Below are 23,251 nucleotides of genomic sequence, written 5' to 3' on the forward strand. Positions count from 1 at the left end.
CATGGTTGTTGCAGAGTAAGAACAGAAAAGTCACAGATGGCTTTCAAATTTGGTGTCATTATAACAACTAAAGTGGTTTAATCAAAAGTGTTTAGGTATTCTATAGCACGTGAGAGGAATTTGATTTCTTATGCAATCTCAAAATGAAAATTTCACACCTTCCATTTTCATTTCGTCTTATTTTACTTGACATTCTTTCCTCTGAAGGATGTATAAAAGTGAAGTTCCTTGCAAAACAAGAGCAGAGGAATATCCAGAAACGGTTTTCCTTAATAAAAAATGATGAGTCTGCATACCATATTTAAGTGGGAGCCCGGCTAGCTCAGTCGGTAGAGCATGAGACTCTTAATCTCAGGGTCGTGGGTTCGACCCCCACGTTGGGCGAAAACGAGTATTTTTTGCTGGATGATAGCATTGGCTCTCATAATATGGTGATTAATCTTGCATTAGACATGCACTAACTCCTAAAAATTGTATCTCCCTTGGTTACTCATTCATGAGAAATGTATCTCCAAGATTAGGTAGGGCCTGAGTCTAGGTTAACATACAGTGATATCACTCCTATTCAAGTACTAAACATGCCAACCTGAAGTGTAAAACATCCCCTAGGTGTAGTTAAGGCATCAGTTAGGAGTGAACTGAACACTCATGTTATGGGCAATTAGACTTAAAATAAAGTGTGGACAGCAGTAACGTTACTTTTGAAATGTGATGCTGAGTGAGCACACAGGGGAATTAGCTCAAATGGTAGAGCGCTCGCTTAGCATGCGAGAGGTAGCGGGATCGATGCCCGCATTCTCCATTCTAAAATTTGCATACATTTTACTTTTTAACTTGTAATTGCCATGGTTGTTGCAGAGTAAGAACAGAAAAGTCACAGATGGCTTTCAAATTTGGTGTCATTATAACAACTAAAGTGGTTTAATCAAAAGTGTTTAGGTATTCCATAGCACGTGAGAGGAATTTGATTTCTTATGCAATCTCAAAATGAAAATTTCACACCTTCCATTTTCATTTCGTCTTATTTTACTTGACATTCTTTCCTCTGAAGGATGTATAAAAGTGAAGTTCCTTGCAAAACAAGAGCAGAGGAATATCCAGAAACGGTTTTCCTTAATAAAAAATGATGAGTCTGCATACCATATTTAAGTGGGAGCCCGGCTAGCTCAGTCGGTAGAGCATGAGACTCTTAATCTCAGGGTCGTGGGTTCGAGCCCCACGTTGGGCGAAAACGAGTATTTTTTGCTGGATGATAGCATTGGCTCTCATAATATGGTGATTAATCTTGCATTAGACATGCACTAACTCCTAAAAATTGTATCTCCCTTGGTTACTCATTCATGAGAAATGTATCTCCAAGATTAGGTAGGGCCTGAGTCTAGGTTAACATACAGTGATATCACTCCTATTCAAGTACTAAACATGCCAACCTGAAGTGTAAAACATCCCCTAGGTGTAGTTAAGGCATCAGTTAGGAGTGAACTGAACACTCATGTTATGGGCAATTAGACTTAAAATAAAGTGTGGACAGCAGTAACGTTACTTTTGAAATGTGATGCTGAGTGAGCACACAGGGGAATTAGCTCAAATGGTAGAGTGCTCGCTTAGCATGCGAGAGGTAGCGGGATCGATGCCCGCATTCTCCATTCTAAAATTTGCATACATTTTACTTTTTAACTTGTAATTGCCATGGTTGTTGCAGAGTAAGAACAGAAAAGTCACAGATGGCTTTCAAATTTGGTGTCATTATAACAACTAAAGTGGTTTAATCAAAAGTGTTTAGGTATTCTATAGCACGTGAGAGGAATTTGATTTCTTATGCAATCTCAAAATGAAAATTTCACACCTTCCATTTTCATTTCGTCTTATTTTACTTGACATTCTTTCCTCTGAAGGATGTATAAAAGTGAAGTTCCTTGCAAAACAAGAGCAGAGGAATATCCAGAAACGGTTTTCCTTAATAAAAAATGATGAGTCTGCATACCATATTTAATTGGGAGCCCGGCTAGCTCAGTCGGTAGAGCATGAGACTCTTAATCTCAGGGTCGTGGGTTCGAGCCCCACGTTGGGCGAAAACGAGTATTTTTTGCTGGATGATAGCATTGGCTCTCATAATATGGTGATTAATCTTGCATTAGACATGCACTAACTCCTAAAAATTGTATCTCCCTTGGTTACTCATTCATGAGAAATGTATCTCCAAGATTAGGTAGGGCCTGAGTCTAGGTTAACATACAGTGATATCACTCCTATTCAAGTACTAAACATGCCAACCTGAAGTGTAAAACATCCCCTAGGTGTAGTTAAGGCATCAGTTAGGAGTGAACTGAACACTCATGTTATGGGCAATTAGACTTAAAATAAAGTGTGGACAGCAGTAACGTTACTTTTGAAATGTGATGCTGAGTGAGCACACAGGGGAATTAGCTCAAATGGTAGAGCGCTCGCTTAGCATGCGAGAGGTAGCGGGATCGATGCCCGCATTCTCCATTCTAAAATTTGCATACATTTTACTTTTTAACTTGTAATTGCCATGGTTGTTGCAGAGTAAGAACAGAAAAGTCACAGATGGCTTTCAAATTTGGTGTCATTATAACAACTAAAGTGGTTTAATCAAAAGTGTTTAGGTATTCTATAGCACGTGAGAGGAATTTGATTTCTTATGCAATCTCAAAATGAAAATTTCACACCTTCCATTTTCATTTCGTATTATTTTACTTGACATTCTTTCCTCTGAAGGATGTATAAAAGTGAAGTTCCTTGCAAAACAAGAGCAGAGGAATATCCAGAAACAGTTTTCCTTAATAAAAAATGATGAGTCTGCATACCATATTTAAGTGGGAGCCCGGCTAGCTCAGTCGGTAGAGCATGAGACTCTTAATCTCAGGGTCGTGGGTTCGAGCCCCACGTTGGGCGAAAACGAGTATTTTTTGCTGGATGATAGCATTGGCTCTCATAATATGGTGATTAATCTTGCATTAGACATGCACTAACTCCTAAAAATTGTATCTCCCTTGGTTACTCATTCATGAGAAATGTATCTCCAAGATTAGGTAGGGCCTGAGTCTAGGTTAACATACAGTGATATCACTCCTATTCAAGTACTAAACATGCCAACCTGAAGTGTAAAACATCCCCTAGGTGTAGTTAAGGCATCAGTTAGGAGTGAACTGAACACTCATGTTATGGGCAATTAGACTTAAAATAAAGTGTGGACAGCAGTAACGTTACTTTTGAAATGTGATGCTGAGTGAGCACACAGGGGAATTAGCTCAAATGGTAGAGCGCTCGCTTAGCATGCGAGAGGTAGCGGGATCGATGCCCGCATTCTCCATTCTAAAATTTGCATACATTTTACTTTTTAACTTGTAATTGCCATGGTTGTTGCAGAGTAAGAACAGAAAAGTCACAGATGGCTTTCAAATTTGGTGTCATTATAACAACTAAAGTGGTTTAATCAAAAGTGTTTAGGTATTCTATAGCACGTGAGAGGAATTTGATTTCTTATGCAATCTCAAAATGAAAATTTCACACCTTCCATTTTCATTTCGTCTTATTTTACTTGACATTCTTTCCTCTGAAGGATGTATAAAAGTGAAGTTCCTTGCAAAACAAGAGCAGAGGAATATCCAGAAACGGTTTTCCTTAATAAAAAATGATGAGTCTGCATACCATATTTAAGTGGGAGCCCGGCTAGCTCAGTCGGTAGAGCATGAGACTCTTAATCTCAGGGTCGTGGGTTCGAGCCCCACGTTGGGCGAAAACGAGTATTTTTTGCTGGATGATAGCATTGGCTCTCATAATATGGTGATTAATCTTGCATTAGACATGCACTAACTCCTAAAAATTGTATCTCCCTTGGTTACTCATTCATGAGAAATGTATCTCCAAGATTAGGTAGGGCCTGAGTCTAGGTTAACATACAGTGATATCACTCCTATTCAAGTACTAAACATGCCAACCTGAAGTGTAAAACATCCCCTAGGTGTAGTTAAGGCATCAGTTAGGAGTGAACTGAACACTCATGTTATGGGCAATTAGACTTAAAATAAAGTGTGGACAGCAGTAACGTTACTTTTGAAATGTGATGCTGAGTGAGCACACAGGGGAATTAGCTCAAATGGTAGAGTGCTCGCTTAGCATGCGAGAGGTAGCGGGATCGATGCCCGCATTCTCCATTCTAAAATTTGCATACATTTTACTTTTTAACTTGTAATTGCCATGGTTGTTGCAGAGTAAGAACAGAAAAGTCACAGATGGCTTTCAAATTTGGTGTCATTATAACAACTTAAGTGGTTTAATCAAAAGTGTTTAGGTATTCTATAGCACGTGAGAGGAATTTGATTTCTTATGCAATCTCAAAATGAAAATTTCACACCTTCCATTTTCATTTCGTCTTATTTTACTTGACATTCTTTCCTCTGAAGGATGTATAAAAGTGAAGTTCCTTGCAAAACAAGAGCAGAGGAATATCCAGAAACGGTTTTCCTTAATAAAAAATGATGAGTCTGCATACCATATTTAAGTGGGAGCCCGGCTAGCTCAGTCGGTAGAGCATGAGACTCTTAATCTCAGGGTCGTGGGTTCGAGCCCCACGTTGGGCAAAAACGAGTATTTTTTGCTGGATGATAGCATTGGCTCTCATAATATGGTGATTAATCTTGCATTAGACATGCACTAACTCCTAAAAATTGTATCTCCCTTGGTTACTCATTCATGAGAAATGTATCTCCAAGATTAGGTAGGGCCTGAGTCTAGGTTAACATACAGTGATATCACTCCTATTCAAGTACTAAACATGCCAACCTGAAGTGTAAAACATCCCCTAGGTGTAGTTAAGGCATCAGTTAGGAGTGAACTGAACACTCATGTTATGGGCAATTAGACTTAAAATAAAGTGTGGACAGCAGTAACGTTACTTTTGAAATGTGATGCTGAGTGAGCACACAGGGGAATTAGCTCAAATGGTAGAGCGCTCGCTTAGCATGCGAGAGGTAGCGGAATCGATGCCCGCATTCTCCATTCTAAAATTTGCATACATTTTACTTTTTAACTTGTAATTGCCATGGTTGTTGCAGAGTAAGAACAGAAAAGTCACAGATGGCTTTCAAATTTGGTGTCATTATAACAACTAAAGTGGTTTAATCAAAAGTGTTTAGGTATTCTATAGCACGTGAGAGGAATTTGATTTCTTATGCAATCTCAAAATGAAAATTTCACACCTTCCATTTTCATTTCGTCTTATTTTACTTGACATTCTTTCCTCTGAAGGATGTATAAAAGTGAAGTTCCTTGCAAAACAAGAGCAGAGGAATATCCAGAAACGGTTTTCCTTAATAAAAAATGATGAGTCTGCATACCATATTTAAGTGGGAGCCCGGCTAGCTCAGTCGGTAGAGCATGAGACTCTTAATCTCAGGGTCGTGGGTTCGAGCCCCACGTTGGGCGAAAACGAGTATTTTTTGCTGGATGATAGCATTGGCTCTCATAATATGGTGATTAATCTTGCATTAGACATGCACTAACTCCTAAAAATTGTATCTCCCTTGGTTACTCATTCATGAGAAATGTATCTCCAAGATTAGGTAGGGCCTGAGTCTAGGTTAACATACAGTGATATCACTCCTATTCAAGTACTAAACATGCCAACCTGAAGTGTAAAACATCCCCTAGGTGTAGTTAAGGCATCAGTTAGGAGTGAACTGAACACTCATGTTATGGGCAATTAGACTTAAAATAAAGTGTGGACAGCAGTAACGTTACTTTTGAAATGTGATGCTGAGTGAGCACACAGGGGAATTAGCTCAAATGGTAGAGTGCTCGCTTAGCATGCGAGAGGTAGCGGGATCGATGCCCGCATTCTCCATTCTAAAATTTGCATACATTTTACTTTTTAACTTGTAATTGCCATGGTTGTTGCAGAGTAAGAACAGAAAAGTCACAGATGGCTTTCAAATTTGGTGTCATTATAACAACTTAAGTGGTTTAATCAAAAGTGTTTAGGTATTCTATAGCACGTGAGAGGAATTTGATTTCTTATGCAATCTCAAAATGAAAATTTCACACCTTCCATTTTCATTTCGTCTTATTTTACTTGACATTCTTTCCTCTGAAGGATGTATAAAAGTGAAGTTCCTTGCAAAACAAGAGCAGAGGAATATCCAGAAACGGTTTTCCTTAATAAAAAATGATGAGTCTGCATACCATATTTAAGTGGGAGCCCGGCTAGCTCAGTCGGTAGAGCATGAGACTCTTAATCTCAGGGTCGTGGGTTCGAGCCCCACGTTGGGCGAAAACGAGTATTTTTTGCTGGATGATAGCATTGGCTCTCATAATATGGTGATTAATCTTGCATTAGACATGCACTAACTCCTAAAAATTGTATCTCCCTTGGTTACTCATTCATGAGAAATGTATCTCCAAGATTAGGTAGGGCCTGAGTCTAGGTTAACATACAGTGATATCACTCCTATTCAAGTACTAAACATGCCAACCTGAAGTGTAAAACATCCCCTAGGTGTAGTTAAGGCATCAGTTAGGAGTGAACTGAACACTCATGTTATGGGCAATTAGACTTAAAATAAAGTGTGGACAGCAGTAACGTTACTTTTGAAATGTGATGCTGAGTGAGCACACAGGGGAATTAGCTCAAATGGTAGAGCGCTCGCTTAGCATGCGAGAGGTAGCGGGATCGATGCCCGCATTCTCCATTCTAAAATTTGCATACATTTTACTTTTTAACTTGTAATTGCCATGGTTGTTGCAGAGTAAGAACAGAAAAGTCACAGATGGCTTTCAAATTTGGTGTCATTATAACAACTAAAGTGGTTTAATCAAAAGTGTTTAGGTATTCTATAGCACGTGAGAGGAATTTGATTTCTTATGCAATCTCAAAATGAAAATTTCACACCTTCCATTTTCATTTCGTCTTATTTTACTTGACATTCTTTCCTCTGAAGGATGTATAAAAGTGAAGTTCCTTGCAAAACAAGAGCAGAGGAATATCCAGAAACAGTTTTCCTTAATAAAAAATGATGAGTCTGCATACCATATTTAAGTGGGAGCCCGGCTAGCTCAGTCGGTAGAGCATGAGACTCTTAATCTCAGGGTCGTGGGTTCGAGCCCCACGTTGCTGGATGATAGCATTGGCTCTCATAATATGGTGATTAATCTTGCATTAGACATGCACTAACTCCTAAAAATTGTATCTCCCTTGGTTACTCATTCATGAGAAATGTATCTCCAAGATTAGGTAGGGCCTGAGTCTAGGTTAACATACAGTGATATCACTCCTATTCAAGTACTAAACATGCCAACCTGAAGTGTAAAACATCCCCTAGGTGTAGTTAAGGCATCAGTTAGGAGTGAACTGAACACTCATGTTATGGGCAATTAGACTTAAAATAAAGTGTGGACAGCAGTAACGTTACTTTTGAAATGTGATGCTGAGTGAGCACACAGGGGAATTAGCTCAAATGGTAGAGCGCTCGCTTAGCATGCGAGAGGTAGCGGAATCGATGCCCGCATTCTCCATTCTAAAATTTGCATACATTTTACTTTTTAACTTGTAATTGCCATGGTTGTTGCAGAGTAAGAACAGAAAAGTCACAGATGGCTTTCAAATTTGGTGTCATTATAACAACTAAAGTGGTTTAATCAAAAGTGTTTAGGTATTCTATAGCACGTGAGAGGAATTTGATTTCTTATGCAATCTCAAAATGAAAATTTCACACCTTCCATTTTCATTTCGTCTTATTTTACTTGACATTCTTTCCTCTGAAGGATGTATAGAAGTGAAGTTCCTTGCAAAACAAGAGCAGAGGAATATCCAGAAACAGTTTTCCTTAATAAAAAATGATGAGTCTGCATACCATATTTAAGTGGGAGCCCGGCTAGCTCAGTCGGTAGAGCATGAGACTCTTAATCTCAGGGTCGTGGGTTCGAGCCCCACGTTGGGCGAAAACGAGTATTTTTTGCTGGATGATAGCATTGGCTCTCATAATATGGTGATTAATCTTGCATTAGACATGCACTAACTCCTAAAAATTGTATCTCCCTTGGTTACTCATTCATGAGAAATGTATCTCCAAGATTAGGTAGGGCCTGAGTCTAGGTTAACATACAGTGATATCACTCCTATTCAAGTACTAAACATGCCAACCTGAAGTGTAAAACATCCCCTAGGTGTAGTTAAGGCATCAGTTAGGAGTGAACTGAACACTCATGTTATGGGCAATTAGACTTAAAATAAAGTGTGGACAGCAGTAACGTTACTTTTGAAATGTGATGCTGAGTGAGCACACAGGGGAATTAGCTCAAATGGTAGAGTGCTCGCTTAGCATGCGAGAGGTAGCGGGATCGATGCCCGCATTCTCCATTCTAAAATTTGCATACATTTTACTTTTTAACTTGTAATTGCCATGGTTGTTGCAGAGTAAGAACAGAAAAGTCACAGATGGCTTTCAAATTTGGTGTCATTATAACAACTAAAGTGGTTTAATCAAAAGTGTTTAGGTATTCTATAGCACGTGAGAGGAATTTGATTTCTTATGCAATCTCAAAATGAAAATTTCACACCTTCCATTTTCATTTCGTCTTATTTTACTTGACATTCTTTCCTCTGAAGGATGTATAAAAGTGAAGTTCCTTGCAAAACAAGAGCAGAGGAATATCCAGAAACAGTTTTCCTTAATAAAAAATGATGAGTCTGCATACCATATTTAAGTGGGAGCCCGGCTAGCTCAGTCGGTAGAGCATGAGACTCTTAATCTCAGGGTCGTGGGTTCGAGCCCCACGTTGCTGGATGATAGCATTGGCTCTCATAATATGGTGATTAATCTTGCATTAGACATGCACTAACTCCTAAAAATTGTATCTCCCTTGGTTACTCATTCATGAGAAATGTATCTCCAAGATTAGGTAGGGCCTGAGTCTAGGTTAACATACAGTGATATCACTCCTATTCAAGTACTAAACATGCCAACCTGAAGTGTAAAACATCCCCTAGGTGTAGTTAAGGCATCAGTTAGGAGTGAACTGAACACTCATGTTATGGGCAATTAGACTTAAAATAAAGTGTGGACAGCAGTAACGTTACTTTTGAAATGTGATGCTGAGTGAGCACACAGGGGAATTAGCTCAAATGGTAGAGTGCTCGCTTAGCATGCGAGAGGTAGCGGGATCGATGCCCGCATTCTCCATTCTAAAATTTGCATACATTTTACTTTTTAACTTGTAATTGCCATGGTTGTTGCAGAGTAAGAACAGAAAAGTCACAGATGGCTTTCAAATTTGGTGTCATTATAACAACTAAAGTGGTTTAATCAAAAGTGTTTAGGTATTCTATAGCACGTGAGAGGAATTTGATTTCTTATGCAATCTCAAAATGAAAATTTCACACCTTCCATTTTCATTTCGTCTTATTTTACTTGACATTCTTTCCTCTGAAGGATGTATAAAAGTGAAGTTCCTTGCAAAACAAGAGCAGAGGAATATCCAGAAACAGTTTTCCTTAATAAAAAATGATGAGTCTGCATACCATATTTAAGTGGGAGCCCGGCTAGCTCAGTCGGTAGAGCATGAGACTCTTAATCTCAGGGTCGTGGGTTCGAGCCCCACGTTGCTGGATGATAGCATTGGCTCTCATAATATGGTGATTAATCTTGCATTAGACATGCACTAACTCCTAAAAATTGTATCTCCCTTGGTTACTCATTCATGAGAAATGTATCTCCAAGATTAGGTAGGGCCTGAGTCTAGGTTAACATACAGTGATATCACTCCTATTCAAGTACTAAACATGCCAACCTGAAGTGTAAAACATCCCCTAGGTGTAGTTAAGGCATCAGTTAGGAGTGAACTGAACACTCATGTTATGGGCAATTAGACTTAAAATAAAGTGTGGACAGCAGTAACGTTACTTTTGAAATGTGATGCTGAGTGAGCACACAGGGGAATTAGCTCAAATGGTAGAGCGCTCGCTTAGCATGCGAGAGGTAGCGGGATCGATGCCCGCATTTTCCATTCTAAAATTTGCATACATTTTACTTTTTAACTTGTAATTGCCATGGTTGTTGCAGAGTAAGAACAGAAAAGTCACAGATGGCTTTCAAATTTGGTGTCATTATAACAACTAAAGTGGTTTAATCAAAAGTGTTTAGGTATTCTATAGCACGTGAGAGGAATTTGATTTCTTATGCAATCTCAAAATGAAAATTTCACACCTTCCATTTTCATTTCGTATTATTTTACTTGACATTCTTTCCTCTGAAGGATGTATAAAAGTGAAGTTCCTTGCAAAACAAGAGCAGAGGAATATCCAGAAACGGTTTTCCTTAATAAAAAATGATGAGTCTGCATACCATATTTAAGTGGGAGCCCGGCTAGCTCAGTCGGTAGAGCATGAGACTCTTAATCTCAGGGTCGTGGGTTCGAGCCCCACGTTGGGCGAAAACGAGTATTTTTTGCTGGATGATAGCATTGGCTCTCATAATATGGTGATTAATCTTGCATTAGACATGCACTAACTCCTAAAAATTGTATCTCCCTTGGTTACTCATTCATGAGAAATGTATCTCCAAGATTAGGTAGGGCCTGAGTCTAGGTTAACATACAGTGATATCACTCCTATTCAAGTACTAAACATGCCAACCTGAAGTGTAAAACATCCCCTAGGTGTAGTTAAGGCATCAGTTAGGAGTGAACTGAACACTCATGTTATGGGCAATTAGACTTAAAATAAAGTGTGGACAGCAGTAACGTTACTTTTGAAATGTGATGCTGAGTGAGCACACAGGGGAATTAGCTCAAATGGTAGAGCGCTCGCTTAGCATGCGAGAGGTAGCGGGATCGATGCCCGCATTCTCCATTCTAAAATTTGCATACATTTTACTTTTTAACTTGTAATTGCCATGGTTGTTGCAGAGTAAGAACAGAAAAGTCACAGATGGCTTTCAAATTTGGTGTCATTATAACAACTAAAGTGGTTTAATCAAAAGTGTTTAGGTATTCCATAGCACGTGAGAGGAATTTGATTTCTTATGCAGTCTCAAAATGAAAATTTCACACCTTCCATTTTCATTTCGTCTTATTTTACTTGACATTCTTTCCTCTGAAGGATGTATAAAAGTGAAGTTCCTTGCAAAACAAGAGCAGAGGAATATCCAGAAACGGTTTTCCTTAATAAAAAATGATGAGTCTGCATACCATATTTAAGTGGGAGCCCGGCTAGCTCAGTCGGTAGAGCATGAGACTCTTAATCTCAGGGTCGTGGGTTCGAGCCCCACGTTGGGCGAAAACGAGTATTTTTTGCTGGATGATAGCATTGGCTCTCATAATATGGTGATTAATCTTGCATTAGACATGCACTAACTCCTAAAAATTGTATCTCCCTTGGTTACTCATTCATGAGAAATGTATCTCCAAGATTAGGTAGGGCCTGAGTCTAGGTTAACATACAGTGATATCACTCCTATTCAAGTACTAAACATGCCAACCTGAAGTGTAAAACATCCCCTAGGTGTAGTTAAGGCATCAGTTAGGAGTGAACTGAACACTCATGTTATGGGCAATTAGACTTAAAATAAAGTGTGGACAGCAGTAACGTTACTTTTGAAATGTGATGCTGAGTGAGCACACAGGGGAATTAGCTCAAATGGTAGAGCGCTCGCTTAGCATGCGAGAGGTAGCGGGATCGATGCCCGCATTCTCCATTCTAAAATTTGCATACTTTTTAACTTGTAATTGCCATGGTTGTTGCAGAGTAAGAACAGAAAAGTCACAGATGGCTTTCAAATTTGGTGTCATTATAACAACTAAAGTGGTTTAATCAAAAGTGTTTAGGTATTCTATAGCACGTGAGAGGAATTTGATTTCTTATGCAATCTCAAAATGAAAATTTCACACCTTCCATTTTCATTTCGTCTTATTTTACTTGACATTCTTTCCTCTGAAGGATGTATAAAAGTGAAGTTCCTTGCAAAACAAGAGCAGAGGAATATCCAGAAACGGTTTTCCTTAATAAAAAATGATGAGTCTGCATACCATATTTAAGTGGGAGCCCGGCTAGCTCAGTCGGTAGAGCATGAGACTCTTAATCTCAGGGTCGTGGGTTCGAGCCCCACGTTGGGCAAAAACGAGTATTTTTTGCTGGATGATAGCATTGGCTCTCATAATATGGTGATTAATCTTGCATTAGACATGCACTAACTCCTAAAAATTGTATCTCCCTTGGTTACTCATTCATGAGAAATGTATCTCCAAGATTAGGTAGGGCCTGAGTCTAGGTTAACATACAGTGATATCACTCCTATTCAAGTACTAAACATGCCAACCTGAAGTGTAAAACATCCCCTAGGTGTAGTTAAGGCATCAGTTAGGAGTGAACTGAACACTCATGTTATGGGCAATTAGACTTAAAATAAAGTGTGGACAGCAGTAACGTTACTTTTGAAATGTGATGCTAAGTGAGCACACAGGGGAATTAGCTCAAATGGTAGAGTGCTCGCTTAGCATGCGAGAGGTAGCGGGATCGATGCCCGCATTCTCCATTCTAAAATTTGCATACATTTTACTTTTTAACTTGTAATTGCCATGGTTGTTGCAGAGTAAGAACAGAAAAGTCACAGATGGCTTTCAAATTTGGTGTCATTATAACAACTAAAGTGGTTTAATCAAAAGTGTTTAGGTATTCTATAGCACGTGAGAGGAATTTGATTTCTTATGCAATCTCAAAATGAAAATTTCACACCTTCCATTTTCATTTCGTCTTATTTTACTTGACATTCTTTCCTCTGAAGGATGTATAAAAGTGAAGTTCCTTGCAAAACAAGAGCAGAGGAATATCCAGAAACGGTTTTCCTTAATAAAAAATGATGAGTCTGCATACCATATTTAAGTGGGAGCCCGGCTAGCTCAGTCGGTAGAGCATGAGACTCTTAATCTCAGGGTCGTGGGTTCGAGCCCCACGTTGGGCGAAAACGAGTATTTTTTGCTGGATGATAGCATTGGCTCTCATAATATGGTGATTAATCTTGCATTAGACATGCACTAACTCCTAAAAATTGTATCTCCCTTGGTTACTCATTCATGAGAAATGTATCTCCAAGATTAGGTAGGGCCTGAGTCTAGGTTAACATACAGTGATATCACTCCTATTCAAGTACTAAACATGCCAACCTGAAGTGTAAAACATCCCCTAGGTGTAGTTAAGGCATCAGTTAGGAGTGAACTGAACACTCATGTTATGGGCAATTAGACTTAAAATAAAGTGTGGACAGCAGTAACGTTACTTTTGAAATGTGATGCTGAGTGAGCACACAGGGGAATTAGCTCAAATGGTAGAGCGCTCGCTTAGCATGCGAGAGGTAGCGGGATCGATGCCCGCATTCTCCATTCTAAAATTTGCAAACATTTTACTTTTTAACTTGTAATTGTCATGGTTGTTGCAGAGTAAGAACAGAAAAGTCACAGATGGCTTTCAAATTTGGTGTCATTATAACAACTAAAGTGGTTTAATCAAAAGTGTTTAGGTATTCTATAGCACGTGAGAGGAATTTGATTTCTTATGCAATCTCAAAATGAAAATTTCACACCTTCCATTTTCATTTCGTCTTATTTTACTTGACATTCTTTCCTCTGAAGGATGTATAAAAGTGAAGTTCCTTGCAAAACAAGAGCAGAGGAATATCCAGAAACGGTTTTCCTTAATAAAAAATGATGAGTCTGCATACCATATTTAAGTGGGAGCCCGGCTAGCTCAGTCGGTAGAGCATGAGACTCTTAATCTCAGGGTCGTGGGTTCGAGCCCCACGTTGGGCGAAAACGAGTATTTTTTGCTGGATGATAGCATTGGCTCTCATAATATGGTGATTAATCTTGCATTAGACATGCACTAACTCCTAAAAATTGTATCTCCCTTGGTTACTCATTCATGAGAAATGTATCTCCAAGATTAGGTAGGGCCTGAGTCTAGGTTAACATACAGTGATATCACTCCTATTCAAGTACTAAACATGCCAACCTGAAGTGTAAAACATCCCCTAGGTGTAGTTAAGGCATCAGTTAGGAGTGAACTGAACACTCATGTTATGGGCAATTAGACTTAAAATAAAGTGTGGACAGCAGTAACGTTACTTTTGAAATGTGATGCTGAGTGAGCACACAGGGGAATTAGCTCAAATGGTAGAGCGCTCGCTTAGCATGCGAGAGGTAGCGGGATCGATGCCCGCATTCTCCATTCTAAAATTTGCAAACATTTTACTTTTTAACTTGTAATTGTCATGGTTGTTGCAGAGTAAGAACAGAAAAGTCACAGATGGCTTTCAAATTTGGTGTCATTATAACAACTAAAGTGGTTTAATCAAAAGTGTTTAGGTATTCTATAGCACGTGAGAGGAATTTGATTTCTTATGCAATCTCAAAATGAAAATTTCACACCTTCCATTTTCATTTCGTCTTATTTTACTTGACATTCTTTCCTCTGAAGGATGTATAAAAGTGAAGTTCCTTGCAAAACAAGAGCAGAGGAATATCCAGAAACGGTTTTCCTTAATAAAAAATGATGAGTCTGCATACCATATTTAAGTGGGAGCCCGGCTAGCTCAGTCGGTAGAGCATGAGACTCTTAATCTCAGGGTCGTGGGTTCGAGCCCCACGTTGGGCGAAAACGAGTATTTTTTGCTGGATGATAGCATTGGCTCTCATAATATGGTGATTAATCTTGCATTAGACATGCACTAACTCCTAAAAATTGTATCTCCCTTGGTTACTCATTCATGAGAAATGTATCTCCAAGATTAGGTAGGGCCTGAGTCTAGGTTAACATACAGTGATATCACTCCTATTCAAGTACTAAACATGCCAACCTGAAGTGTAAAACATCCCCTAGGTGTAGTTAAGGCATCAGTTAGGAGTGAACTGAACACTCATGTTATGGGCAATTAGACTTAAAATAAAGTGTGGACAGCAGTAACGTTACTTTTGAAATGTGATGCTGAGTGAGCACACAGGGGAATTAGCTCAAATGGTAGAGTGCTCGCTTAGCATGCGAGAGGTAGCGGGATCGATGCCCGCATTCTCCATTCTAAAATTTGCATACATTTTACTTTTTAACTTGTAATTGCCATGGTTGTTGCAGAGTAAGAACAGAAAAGTCACAGATGGCTTTCAAATTTGGTGTCATTATAACAACTAAAGTGGTTTAATCAAAAGTGTTTAGGTATTCTATAGCACGTGAGAGGAATTTGATTTCTTATGCAATCTCAAAATGAAAATTTCACACCTTCCATTTTCATTTCGTCTTATTTTACTTGACATTCTTTCCTCTGAAGGATGTATAAAAGTGAAGTTCCTTGCAAAACAAGAGCAGAGGAATATCCAGAAACGGTTTTCCTTAATAAAAAATGATGAGTCTGCATACCATATTTAAGTGGGAGCCCGGCTAGCTCAGTCGGTAGAGCATGAGACTCTTAATCTCAGGGTCGTGGGTTCGAGCCCCACGTTGGGCGAAAACGAGTATTTTTTGCTGGATGATAGCATTGGCTCTCATAATATGGTGATTAATCTTGCATTAGACATGCACTAACTCCTAAAAATTGTATCTCCCTTGGTTACTCATTCATGAGAAATGTATCTCCAAGATTAGGTAGGGCCTGAGTCTAGGTTAACATACAGTGATATCACTCCTATTCAAGTACTAAACATGCCAACCTGAAGTGTAAAACATCCCCTAGGTGTAGTTAAGGCATCAGTTAGGAGTGAACTGAACACTCATGTTATGGGCAATTAGACTTAAAATAAAGTGTGGACAGCAGTAACGTTACTTTTGAAATGTGATGCTGAGTGAGCACACAGGGGAATTAGCTCAAATGGTAGAGCGCTCGCTTAGCATGCGAGAGGTAGCGGGATCGATGCCCGCATTCTCCATTCTAAAATTTGCAAACATTTTACTTTTTAACTTGTAATTGTCATGGTTGTTGCAGAGTAAGAACAGAAAAGTCACAGATGGCTTTCAAATTTGGTGTCATTATAACAACTAAAGTGGTTTAATCAAAAGTGTTTAGGTATTCTATAGCACGTGAGAGGAATTTGATTTCTTATGCAATCTCAAAATGAAAATTTCACACCTTCCATTTTCATTTCGTCTTATTTTACTTGACATTCTTTCCTCTGAAGGATGTATAAAAGTGAAGTTCCTTGCAAAACAAGAGCAGAGGAATATCCAGAAACGGTTTTCCTTAATAAAAAATGATGAGTCTGCATACCATATTTAAGTGGGAGCCCGGCTAGCTCAGTCGGTAGAGCATGAGACTCTTAATCTCAGGGTCGTGGGTTCGAGCCCCACGTTGGGCGAAAACGAGTATTTTTTGCTGGATGATAGCATTGGCTCTCATAATATGGTGATTAATCTTGCATTAGACATGCACTAACTCCTAAAAATTGTATCTCCCTTGGTTACTCATTCATGAGAAATGTATCTCCAAGATTAGGTAGGGCCTGAGTCTAGGTTAACATACAGTGATATCACTCCTATTCAAGTACTAAACATGCCAACCTGAAGTGTAAAACATCCCCTAGGTGTAGTTAAGGCATCAGTTAGGAGTGAACTGAACACTCATGTTATGGGCAATTAGACTTAAAATAAAGTGTGGACAGCAGTAACGTTACTTTTGAAATGTGATGCTGAGTGAGCACCCAGGGGAATTAGCTCAAATGGTAGAGTGCTCGCTTAGCATGCGAGAGGTAGCGGGATCGATGCCCGCATTCTCCATTCTAAAATTTGCATACATTTTACTTTTTAACTTGTAATTGCCATGGTTGTTGCAGAGTAAGAACAGAAAAGTCACAGATGGCTTTCAAATTTGGTGTCATTATAACAAATTAAGTGGTTTAATCAAAAGTGTTTAGGTATTCTATAGCACGTGAGAGGAATTTGATTTCTTATGCAATCTCAAAATGAAAATTTCACACCTTCCATTTTCATTTCGTCTTATTTTACTTGACATTCTTTCCTCTGAAGGATGTATAAAAGTGAAGTTCCTTGCAAAACAAGAGCAGAGGAATATCCAGAAACAGTTTTCCTTAATAAAAAATGATGAGTCTGCATACCATATTTAAGTGGGAGCCCGGCTAGCTCAGTCGGTAGAGCATGAGACTCTTAATCTCAGGGTAGTGGGTTCGAGCCCCACGTTGGGCGAAAATGAGTATTTTTTGCTGGATGATAGCATTGGCTCTCATAATATGGTGATTAATCTTGCATTAGACATGCACTAACTCCTAAAAATTGTATCTCCCTTGGTTACTCATTCATGAGAAATGTATCTCCAAGATTAGGTAGGGCCTGAGTCTAGGTTAACATACAGTGATATCACTCCTATTCAAGTACTAAACATGCCAACCTGAAGTGTAAAACATCCCCTAGGTGTAGTTAAGGCATCAGTTAGGAGTGAACTGAACACTCATGTTATGGGCAATTAGACTTAAAATAAAGTGTGGACAGCAGTAACGTTACTTTTGAAATGTGATGCTGAGTGAGCACACAGGGGAATTAGCACAAATGGTAGAGTGCTCGCTTAGCATGCGAGAGGTAGCGGGATCGATGCCCGCATTCTCCATTCTAAAATTTGCATACATTTTACTTTTTAACTTGTAATTGCCATGGTTGTTGCAGAGTAAGAACAGAAAAGTCACAGATGGCTTTCAAATTTGGTGTCATTATAACAACTAAAGTGGTTTAATCAAAAGTGTTTAGGTATTCTATAGCACGTGAGAGGAATTTGATTTCTTATGCAATCTCAAAATGAACATTTCACACCTTCCATTTTCATTTCGTCTTATTTTACTTGACATTCTTTCCTCTGAAGGATGTATAAAAGTGAAGTTCCTTGCAAAACAAGAGCAGAGGAATATCCAGAAACGGTTTTCCTTAATAAAAAATGATGAGTCTGCATACCATATTTATTTGGGTCCCGGCTAGCTCAGTCGGTAGAGCTATGAGACTCTTAATCTCAGGGTCGTGGGTTCGAGCCCCACGTTGGGCGAAAACGAGTATTTTTTGCTGGATGATAGCATTGGCTCTCATAATATGGTGATTAATCTTGCATTAGACATGCACTAACTCCTAAAAATTGTATCTCCCTTGGTTACTCATTCATGAGAAATGTATCTCCAAGATTAGGTAGGGCCTGAGTCTAGGTTAACATACAGTGATATCACTCCTATTCAAGTACTAAACATGCCAACCTGAAGTGTAAAACATCCCCTAGGTGTAGTTAAGGCATCAGTTAGGAGTGAACTGAACACTCATGTTATGGGCAATTAGACTTAAAATAAAGTGTGGACAGCAGTAACGTTACTTTTGAAATGTGATGCTGAGTGAGCACACAGGGGAATTAGCTCAAATGGTAGAGTGCTCGCTTAGCATGCGAGAGGTAGCGGGATCGATGCCCGCATTCTCCATTCTAAAATTTGCATACATTTTACTTTTTAACTTGTAATTGCCATGGTTGTTGCAGAGTAAGAACAGAAAAGTCACAGATGGCTTTCAAATTTGGTGTCATTATAACAACTAAAGTGGTTTAATCAAAAGTGTTTAGGTATTCTATAGCACGTGAGAGGAATTTGATTTCTTATGCAATCTCAAAATGAAAATTTCACACCTTCCATTTTCATTTCGTCTTATTTTACTTGACATTCTTTCCTCTGAAGGATGTATAAAAGTGAAGTTCCTTGCAAAACAAGAGCAGAGGAATATCCAGAAACGGTTTTCCTTAATAAAAAATGATGAGTCTGCATACCATATTTAAGTGGGAGCCCGGCTAGCTCAGTCGGTAGAGCATGAGACTCTTAATCTCAGGGTCGTGGGTTCGAGCCCCACGTTGGGCGAAAACGAGTATTTTTTGCTGGATGATAGCATTGGCTCTCATAATATGGTGATTAATCTTGCATTAGACATGCACTAACTCCTAAAAATTGTATCTCCCTTGGTTACTCATTCATGAGAAATGTATCTCCAAGATTAGGTAGGGCCTGAGTCTAGGTTAACATACAGTGATATCACTCCTATTCAAGTACTAAACATGCCAACCTGAAGTGTAAAACATCCCCTAGGTGTAGTTAAGGCATCAGTTAGGAGTGAACTGAACACTCATGTTATGGGCAATTAGACTTAAAATAAAGTGTGGACAGCAGTAACGTTACTTTTGAAATGTGATGCTGAGTGAGCACACAGGGGAATTAGCTCAAATGGTAGAGCGCTCGCTTAGCATGCGAGAGGTAGCGGGATCGATGCCCGCATTCTCCATTCTAAAATTTGCAAACATTTTACTTTTTAACTTGTAATTGTCATGGTTGTTGCAGAGTAAGAACAGAAAAGTCACAGATGGCTTTCAAATTTGGTGTCATTATAACAACTAAAGTGGTTTAATCAAAAGTGTTTAGGTATTCTATAGCACGTGAGAGGAATTTGATTTCTTATGCAATCTCAAAATGAAAATTTCACACCTTCCATTTTCATTTCGTCTTATTTTACTTGACATTCTTTCCTCTGAAGGATGTATAAAAGTGAAGTTCCTTGCAAAACAAGAGCAGAGGAATATCCAGAAACGGTTTTCCTTAATAAAAAATGATGAGTCTGCATACCATATTTAAGTGGGAGCCCGGCTAGCTCAGTCGGTAGAGCATGAGACTCTTAATCTCAGGGTCGTGGGTTCGAGCCCCACGTTGGGCGAAAACGAGTATTTTTTGCTGGATGATAGCATTGGCTCTCATAATATGGTGATTAATCTTGCATTAGACATGCACTAACTCCTAAAAATTGTATCTCCCTTGGTTACTCATTCATGAGAAATGTATCTCCAAGATTAGGTAGGGCCTGAGTCTAGGTTAACATACAGTGATATCACTCCTATTCAAGTACTAAACATGCCAACCTGAAGTGTAAAACATCCCCTAGGTGTAGTTAAGGCATCAGTTAGGAGTGAACTGAACACTCATGTTATGGGCAATTAGACTTAAAATAAAGTGTGGACAGCAGTAACGTTACTTTTGAAATGTGATGCTGAGTGAGCACACAGGGGAATTAGCTCAAATGGTAGAGTGCTCGCTTAGCATGCGAGAGGTAGCGGGATCGATGCCCGCATTCTCCATTCTAAAATTTGCATACATTTTACTTTTTAACTTGTAATTGCCATGGTTGTTGCAGAGTAAGAACAGAAAAGTCACAGATGGCTTTCAAATTTGGTGTCATTATAACAAATTAAGTGGTTTAATCAAAAGTGTTTAGGTATTCTATAGCACGTGAGAGGAATTTGATTTCTTATGCAATCTCAAAATGAAAATTTCACACCTTCCATTTTCATTTCGTCTTATTTTACTTGACATTCTTTCCTCTGAAGGATGTATAAAAGTGAAGTTCCTTGCAAAACAAGAGCAGAGGAATATCCAGAAACAGTTTTCCTTAATAAAAAATGATGAGTCTGCATACCATATTTAAGTGGGAGCCCGGCTAGCTCAGTCGGTAGAGCATGAGACTCTTAATCTCAGGGTAGTGGGTTCGAGCCCCACGTTGGGCGAAAATGAGTATTTTTTGCTGGATGATAGCATTGGCTCTCATAATATGGTGATTAATCTTGCATTAGACATGCACTAACTCCTAAAAATTGTATCTCCCTTGGTTACTCATTCATGAGAAATGTATCTCCAAGATTAGGTAGGGCCTGAGTCTAGGTTAACATACAGTGATATCACTCCTATTCAAGTACTAAACATGCCAACCTGAAGTGTAAAACATCCCCTAGGTGTAGTTAAGGCATCAGTTAGGAGTGAACTGAACACTCATGTTATGGGCAATTAGACTTAAAATAAAGTGTGGACAGCAGTAACGTTACTTTTGAAATGTGATGCTGAGTGAGCACACAGGGGAATTAGCACAAATGGTAGAGTGCTCGCTTAGCATGCGAGAGGTAGCGGGATCGATGCCCGCATTCTCCATTCTAAAATTTGCATACATTTTACTTTTTAACTTGTAATTGCCATGGTTGTTGCAGAGTAAGAACAGAAAAGTCACAGATGGCTTTCAAATTTGGTGTCATTATAACAACTAAAGTGGTTTAATCAAAAGTGTTTAGGTATTCTATAGCACGTGAGAGGAATTTGATTTCTTATGCAATCTCAAAATGAACATTTCACACCTTCCATTTTCATTTCGTCTTATTTTACTTGACATTCTTTCCTCTGAAGGATGTATAAAAGTGAAGTTCCTTGCAAAACAAGAGCAGAGGAATATCCAGAAACGGTTTTCCTTAATAAAAAATGATGAGTCTGCATACCATATTTATTTGGGTCCCGGCTAGCTCAGTCGGTAGAGCTATGAGACTCTTAATCTCAGGGTCGTGGGTTCGAGCCCCACGTTGGGCGAAAACGAGTATTTTTTGCTGGATGATAGCATTGGCTCTCATAATATGGTGATTAATCTTGCATTAGACATGCACTAACTCCTAAAAATTGTATCTCCCTTGGTTACTCATTCATGAGAAATGTATCTCCAAGATTAGGTAGGGCCTGAGTCTAGGTTAACATACAGTGATATCACTCCTATTCAAGTACTAAACATGCCAACCTGAAGTGTAAAACATCCCCTAGGTGTAGTTAAGGCATCAGTTAGGAGTGAACTGAACACTCATGTTATGGGCAATTAGACTTAAAATAAAGTGTGGACAGCAGTAACGTTACTTTTGAAATGTGATGCTGAGTGAGCACACAGGGGAATTAGCTCAAATGGTAGAGCGCTCGCTTAGCATGCGAGAGGTAGCGGGATCGATGCCCGCATTCTCCATTCTAAAATTTGCATACATTTTACTTTTTAACTTGTAATTGCCATGGTTGTTGCAGAGTAAGAACAGAAAAGTCACAGATGGCTTTCAAATTTGGTGTCATTATAACAACTAAAGTGGTTTAATCAAAAGTGTTTAGGTATTCTATAGCACGTGAGAGGAATTTGATTTCTTATGCAATCTCAAAATGAAAATTTCACACCTTCCATTTTCATTTCGTCTTATTTTACTTGACATTCTTTCCTCTGAAGGATGTATAAAAGTGAAGTTCCTTGCAAAACAAGAGCAGAGGAATATCCAGAAACAGTTTTCCTTAATAAAAAATGATGAGTCTGCATACCATATTTAAGTGGGAGCCCGGCTAGCTCAGTCGGTAGAGCATGAGACTCTTAATCTCAGGGTCGTGGGTTCGAGCCCCACGTTGGGCGAAAACGAGTATTTTTTGCTGGATGATAGCATTGGCTCTCATAATATGGTGATTAATCTTGCATTAGACATGCACTAACTCCTAAAAATTGTATCTCCCTTGGTTACTCATTCATGAGAAATGTATCTCCAAGATTAGGTAGGGCCTGAGTCTAGGTTAACATACAGTGATATCACTCCTATTCAAGTACTAAACATGCCAACCTGAAGTGTAAAACATCCCCTAGGTGTAGTTAAGGCATCAGTTAGGAGTGAACTGAACACTCATGTTATGGGCAATTAGACTTAAAATAAAGTGTGGACAGCAGTAACGTTACTTTTGAAATGTGATGCTGAGTGAGCACACAGGGGAATTAGCTCAAATGGTAGAGCGCTCGCTTAGCATGCGAGAGGTAGCGGGATCGATGCCCGCATTCTCCATTCTAAAATTTGCATACATTTTACTTTTTAACTTGTAATTGCCATGGTTGTTGCAGAGTAAGAACAGAAAAGTCACAGATGGCTTTCAAATTTGGTGTCATTATAACAACTAAAGTGGTTTAATCAAAAGTGTTTAGGTATTCTATAGCACGTGAGAGGAATTTGATTTCTTATGCAATCTCAAAATGAAAATTTCACACCTTCCATTTTCATTTCGTCTTATTTTACTTGACATTCTTTCCTCTGAAGGATGTATAAAAGTGAAGTTCCTTGCAAAACAAGAGCAGAGGAATATCCAGAAACGGTTTTCCTTAATAAAAAATGATGAGTCTGCATACCATATTTATTTGGGTCCCGGCTAGCTCAGTCGGTAGAGCTATGAGACTCTTAATCTCAGGGTCGTGGGTTCGAGCCCCACGTTGGGCGAAAACGAGTATTTTTTGCTGGATGATAGCATTGGCTCTCATAATATGGTGATTAATCTTGCATTAGACATGCACTAACTCCTAAAAATTGTATCTCCCTTGGTTACTCATTCATGAGAAATGTATCTCCAAGATTAGGTAGGGCCTGAG

General features: G+C 38.9%; 31 non-coding genes across 31 annotated transcripts; all 31 read left to right on the forward strand.

Moving 5' to 3' along the window:
• The first annotated feature begins 729 nt into the window (after window positions 1–729).
• On the forward strand, window positions 730–802 carry TRNAA-AGC (transfer RNA alanine (anticodon AGC)). The gene has a single exon. It is a non-coding gene; the product is annotated as a tRNA-Ala (tRNA).
• A 353-nt stretch (window positions 803–1,155) lies between these two features.
• On the forward strand, window positions 1,156–1,228 carry TRNAK-CUU (transfer RNA lysine (anticodon CUU)). Its single transcript has one exon. It is a non-coding gene; the product is annotated as a tRNA-Lys (tRNA).
• A 771-nt stretch (window positions 1,229–1,999) lies between these two features.
• On the forward strand, window positions 2,000–2,072 carry TRNAK-CUU (transfer RNA lysine (anticodon CUU)). The gene has a single exon. It is a non-coding gene; the product is annotated as a tRNA-Lys (tRNA).
• A 345-nt stretch (window positions 2,073–2,417) lies between these two features.
• TRNAA-AGC (transfer RNA alanine (anticodon AGC)) lies at window positions 2,418–2,490 on the forward strand. The gene has a single exon. It is a non-coding gene; the product is annotated as a tRNA-Ala (tRNA).
• A 353-nt stretch (window positions 2,491–2,843) lies between these two features.
• On the forward strand, window positions 2,844–2,916 carry TRNAK-CUU (transfer RNA lysine (anticodon CUU)). Its single transcript has one exon. It is a non-coding gene; the product is annotated as a tRNA-Lys (tRNA).
• A 345-nt stretch (window positions 2,917–3,261) lies between these two features.
• TRNAA-AGC (transfer RNA alanine (anticodon AGC)) lies at window positions 3,262–3,334 on the forward strand. The gene has a single exon. It is a non-coding gene; the product is annotated as a tRNA-Ala (tRNA).
• Window positions 3,335–3,687: 353 nt separating this feature from the next.
• On the forward strand, window positions 3,688–3,760 carry TRNAK-CUU (transfer RNA lysine (anticodon CUU)). Its single transcript has one exon. It is a non-coding gene; the product is annotated as a tRNA-Lys (tRNA).
• Window positions 3,761–4,531: 771 nt separating this feature from the next.
• TRNAK-CUU (transfer RNA lysine (anticodon CUU)) lies at window positions 4,532–4,604 on the forward strand. Its single transcript has one exon. It is a non-coding gene; the product is annotated as a tRNA-Lys (tRNA).
• A 771-nt stretch (window positions 4,605–5,375) lies between these two features.
• TRNAK-CUU (transfer RNA lysine (anticodon CUU)) lies at window positions 5,376–5,448 on the forward strand. Its single transcript has one exon. It is a non-coding gene; the product is annotated as a tRNA-Lys (tRNA).
• A 771-nt stretch (window positions 5,449–6,219) lies between these two features.
• Window positions 6,220–6,292, forward strand: TRNAK-CUU (transfer RNA lysine (anticodon CUU)). Its single transcript has one exon. It is a non-coding gene; the product is annotated as a tRNA-Lys (tRNA).
• Window positions 6,293–6,637: 345 nt separating this feature from the next.
• On the forward strand, window positions 6,638–6,710 carry TRNAA-AGC (transfer RNA alanine (anticodon AGC)). Its single transcript has one exon. It is a non-coding gene; the product is annotated as a tRNA-Ala (tRNA).
• Window positions 6,711–7,886: 1,176 nt separating this feature from the next.
• Window positions 7,887–7,959, forward strand: TRNAK-CUU (transfer RNA lysine (anticodon CUU)). The gene has a single exon. It is a non-coding gene; the product is annotated as a tRNA-Lys (tRNA).
• A 2,417-nt stretch (window positions 7,960–10,376) lies between these two features.
• Window positions 10,377–10,449, forward strand: TRNAK-CUU (transfer RNA lysine (anticodon CUU)). Its single transcript has one exon. It is a non-coding gene; the product is annotated as a tRNA-Lys (tRNA).
• A 345-nt stretch (window positions 10,450–10,794) lies between these two features.
• TRNAA-AGC (transfer RNA alanine (anticodon AGC)) lies at window positions 10,795–10,867 on the forward strand. Its single transcript has one exon. It is a non-coding gene; the product is annotated as a tRNA-Ala (tRNA).
• Window positions 10,868–11,220: 353 nt separating this feature from the next.
• Window positions 11,221–11,293, forward strand: TRNAK-CUU (transfer RNA lysine (anticodon CUU)). The gene has a single exon. It is a non-coding gene; the product is annotated as a tRNA-Lys (tRNA).
• Window positions 11,294–11,638: 345 nt separating this feature from the next.
• Window positions 11,639–11,711, forward strand: TRNAA-AGC (transfer RNA alanine (anticodon AGC)). The gene has a single exon. It is a non-coding gene; the product is annotated as a tRNA-Ala (tRNA).
• A 346-nt stretch (window positions 11,712–12,057) lies between these two features.
• Window positions 12,058–12,130, forward strand: TRNAK-CUU (transfer RNA lysine (anticodon CUU)). Its single transcript has one exon. It is a non-coding gene; the product is annotated as a tRNA-Lys (tRNA).
• Window positions 12,131–12,901: 771 nt separating this feature from the next.
• TRNAK-CUU (transfer RNA lysine (anticodon CUU)) lies at window positions 12,902–12,974 on the forward strand. Its single transcript has one exon. It is a non-coding gene; the product is annotated as a tRNA-Lys (tRNA).
• A 345-nt stretch (window positions 12,975–13,319) lies between these two features.
• Window positions 13,320–13,392, forward strand: TRNAA-AGC (transfer RNA alanine (anticodon AGC)). The gene has a single exon. It is a non-coding gene; the product is annotated as a tRNA-Ala (tRNA).
• Window positions 13,393–13,745: 353 nt separating this feature from the next.
• Window positions 13,746–13,818, forward strand: TRNAK-CUU (transfer RNA lysine (anticodon CUU)). Its single transcript has one exon. It is a non-coding gene; the product is annotated as a tRNA-Lys (tRNA).
• A 345-nt stretch (window positions 13,819–14,163) lies between these two features.
• TRNAA-AGC (transfer RNA alanine (anticodon AGC)) lies at window positions 14,164–14,236 on the forward strand. Its single transcript has one exon. It is a non-coding gene; the product is annotated as a tRNA-Ala (tRNA).
• A 353-nt stretch (window positions 14,237–14,589) lies between these two features.
• TRNAK-CUU (transfer RNA lysine (anticodon CUU)) lies at window positions 14,590–14,662 on the forward strand. Its single transcript has one exon. It is a non-coding gene; the product is annotated as a tRNA-Lys (tRNA).
• A 771-nt stretch (window positions 14,663–15,433) lies between these two features.
• TRNAK-CUU (transfer RNA lysine (anticodon CUU)) lies at window positions 15,434–15,506 on the forward strand. Its single transcript has one exon. It is a non-coding gene; the product is annotated as a tRNA-Lys (tRNA).
• A 345-nt stretch (window positions 15,507–15,851) lies between these two features.
• On the forward strand, window positions 15,852–15,924 carry TRNAA-AGC (transfer RNA alanine (anticodon AGC)). The gene has a single exon. It is a non-coding gene; the product is annotated as a tRNA-Ala (tRNA).
• Window positions 15,925–16,277: 353 nt separating this feature from the next.
• Window positions 16,278–16,350, forward strand: TRNAK-CUU (transfer RNA lysine (anticodon CUU)). Its single transcript has one exon. It is a non-coding gene; the product is annotated as a tRNA-Lys (tRNA).
• Window positions 16,351–18,809: 2,459 nt separating this feature from the next.
• TRNAK-CUU (transfer RNA lysine (anticodon CUU)) lies at window positions 18,810–18,882 on the forward strand. Its single transcript has one exon. It is a non-coding gene; the product is annotated as a tRNA-Lys (tRNA).
• A 345-nt stretch (window positions 18,883–19,227) lies between these two features.
• On the forward strand, window positions 19,228–19,300 carry TRNAA-AGC (transfer RNA alanine (anticodon AGC)). The gene has a single exon. It is a non-coding gene; the product is annotated as a tRNA-Ala (tRNA).
• Window positions 19,301–19,653: 353 nt separating this feature from the next.
• Window positions 19,654–19,726, forward strand: TRNAK-CUU (transfer RNA lysine (anticodon CUU)). The gene has a single exon. It is a non-coding gene; the product is annotated as a tRNA-Lys (tRNA).
• A 2,033-nt stretch (window positions 19,727–21,759) lies between these two features.
• TRNAA-AGC (transfer RNA alanine (anticodon AGC)) lies at window positions 21,760–21,832 on the forward strand. The gene has a single exon. It is a non-coding gene; the product is annotated as a tRNA-Ala (tRNA).
• A 353-nt stretch (window positions 21,833–22,185) lies between these two features.
• Window positions 22,186–22,258, forward strand: TRNAK-CUU (transfer RNA lysine (anticodon CUU)). The gene has a single exon. It is a non-coding gene; the product is annotated as a tRNA-Lys (tRNA).
• A 345-nt stretch (window positions 22,259–22,603) lies between these two features.
• On the forward strand, window positions 22,604–22,676 carry TRNAA-AGC (transfer RNA alanine (anticodon AGC)). The gene has a single exon. It is a non-coding gene; the product is annotated as a tRNA-Ala (tRNA).
• The last annotated feature ends 575 nt before the right edge of the window (window positions 22,677–23,251 follow it).

Source organism: Triturus cristatus, chromosome 4_1, assembly GCF_964204655.1.
Source record: "Triturus cristatus chromosome 4_1, aTriCri1.1, whole genome shotgun sequence".
NCBI lineage: Eukaryota > Metazoa > Chordata > Amphibia > Caudata > Salamandridae > Triturus > Triturus cristatus.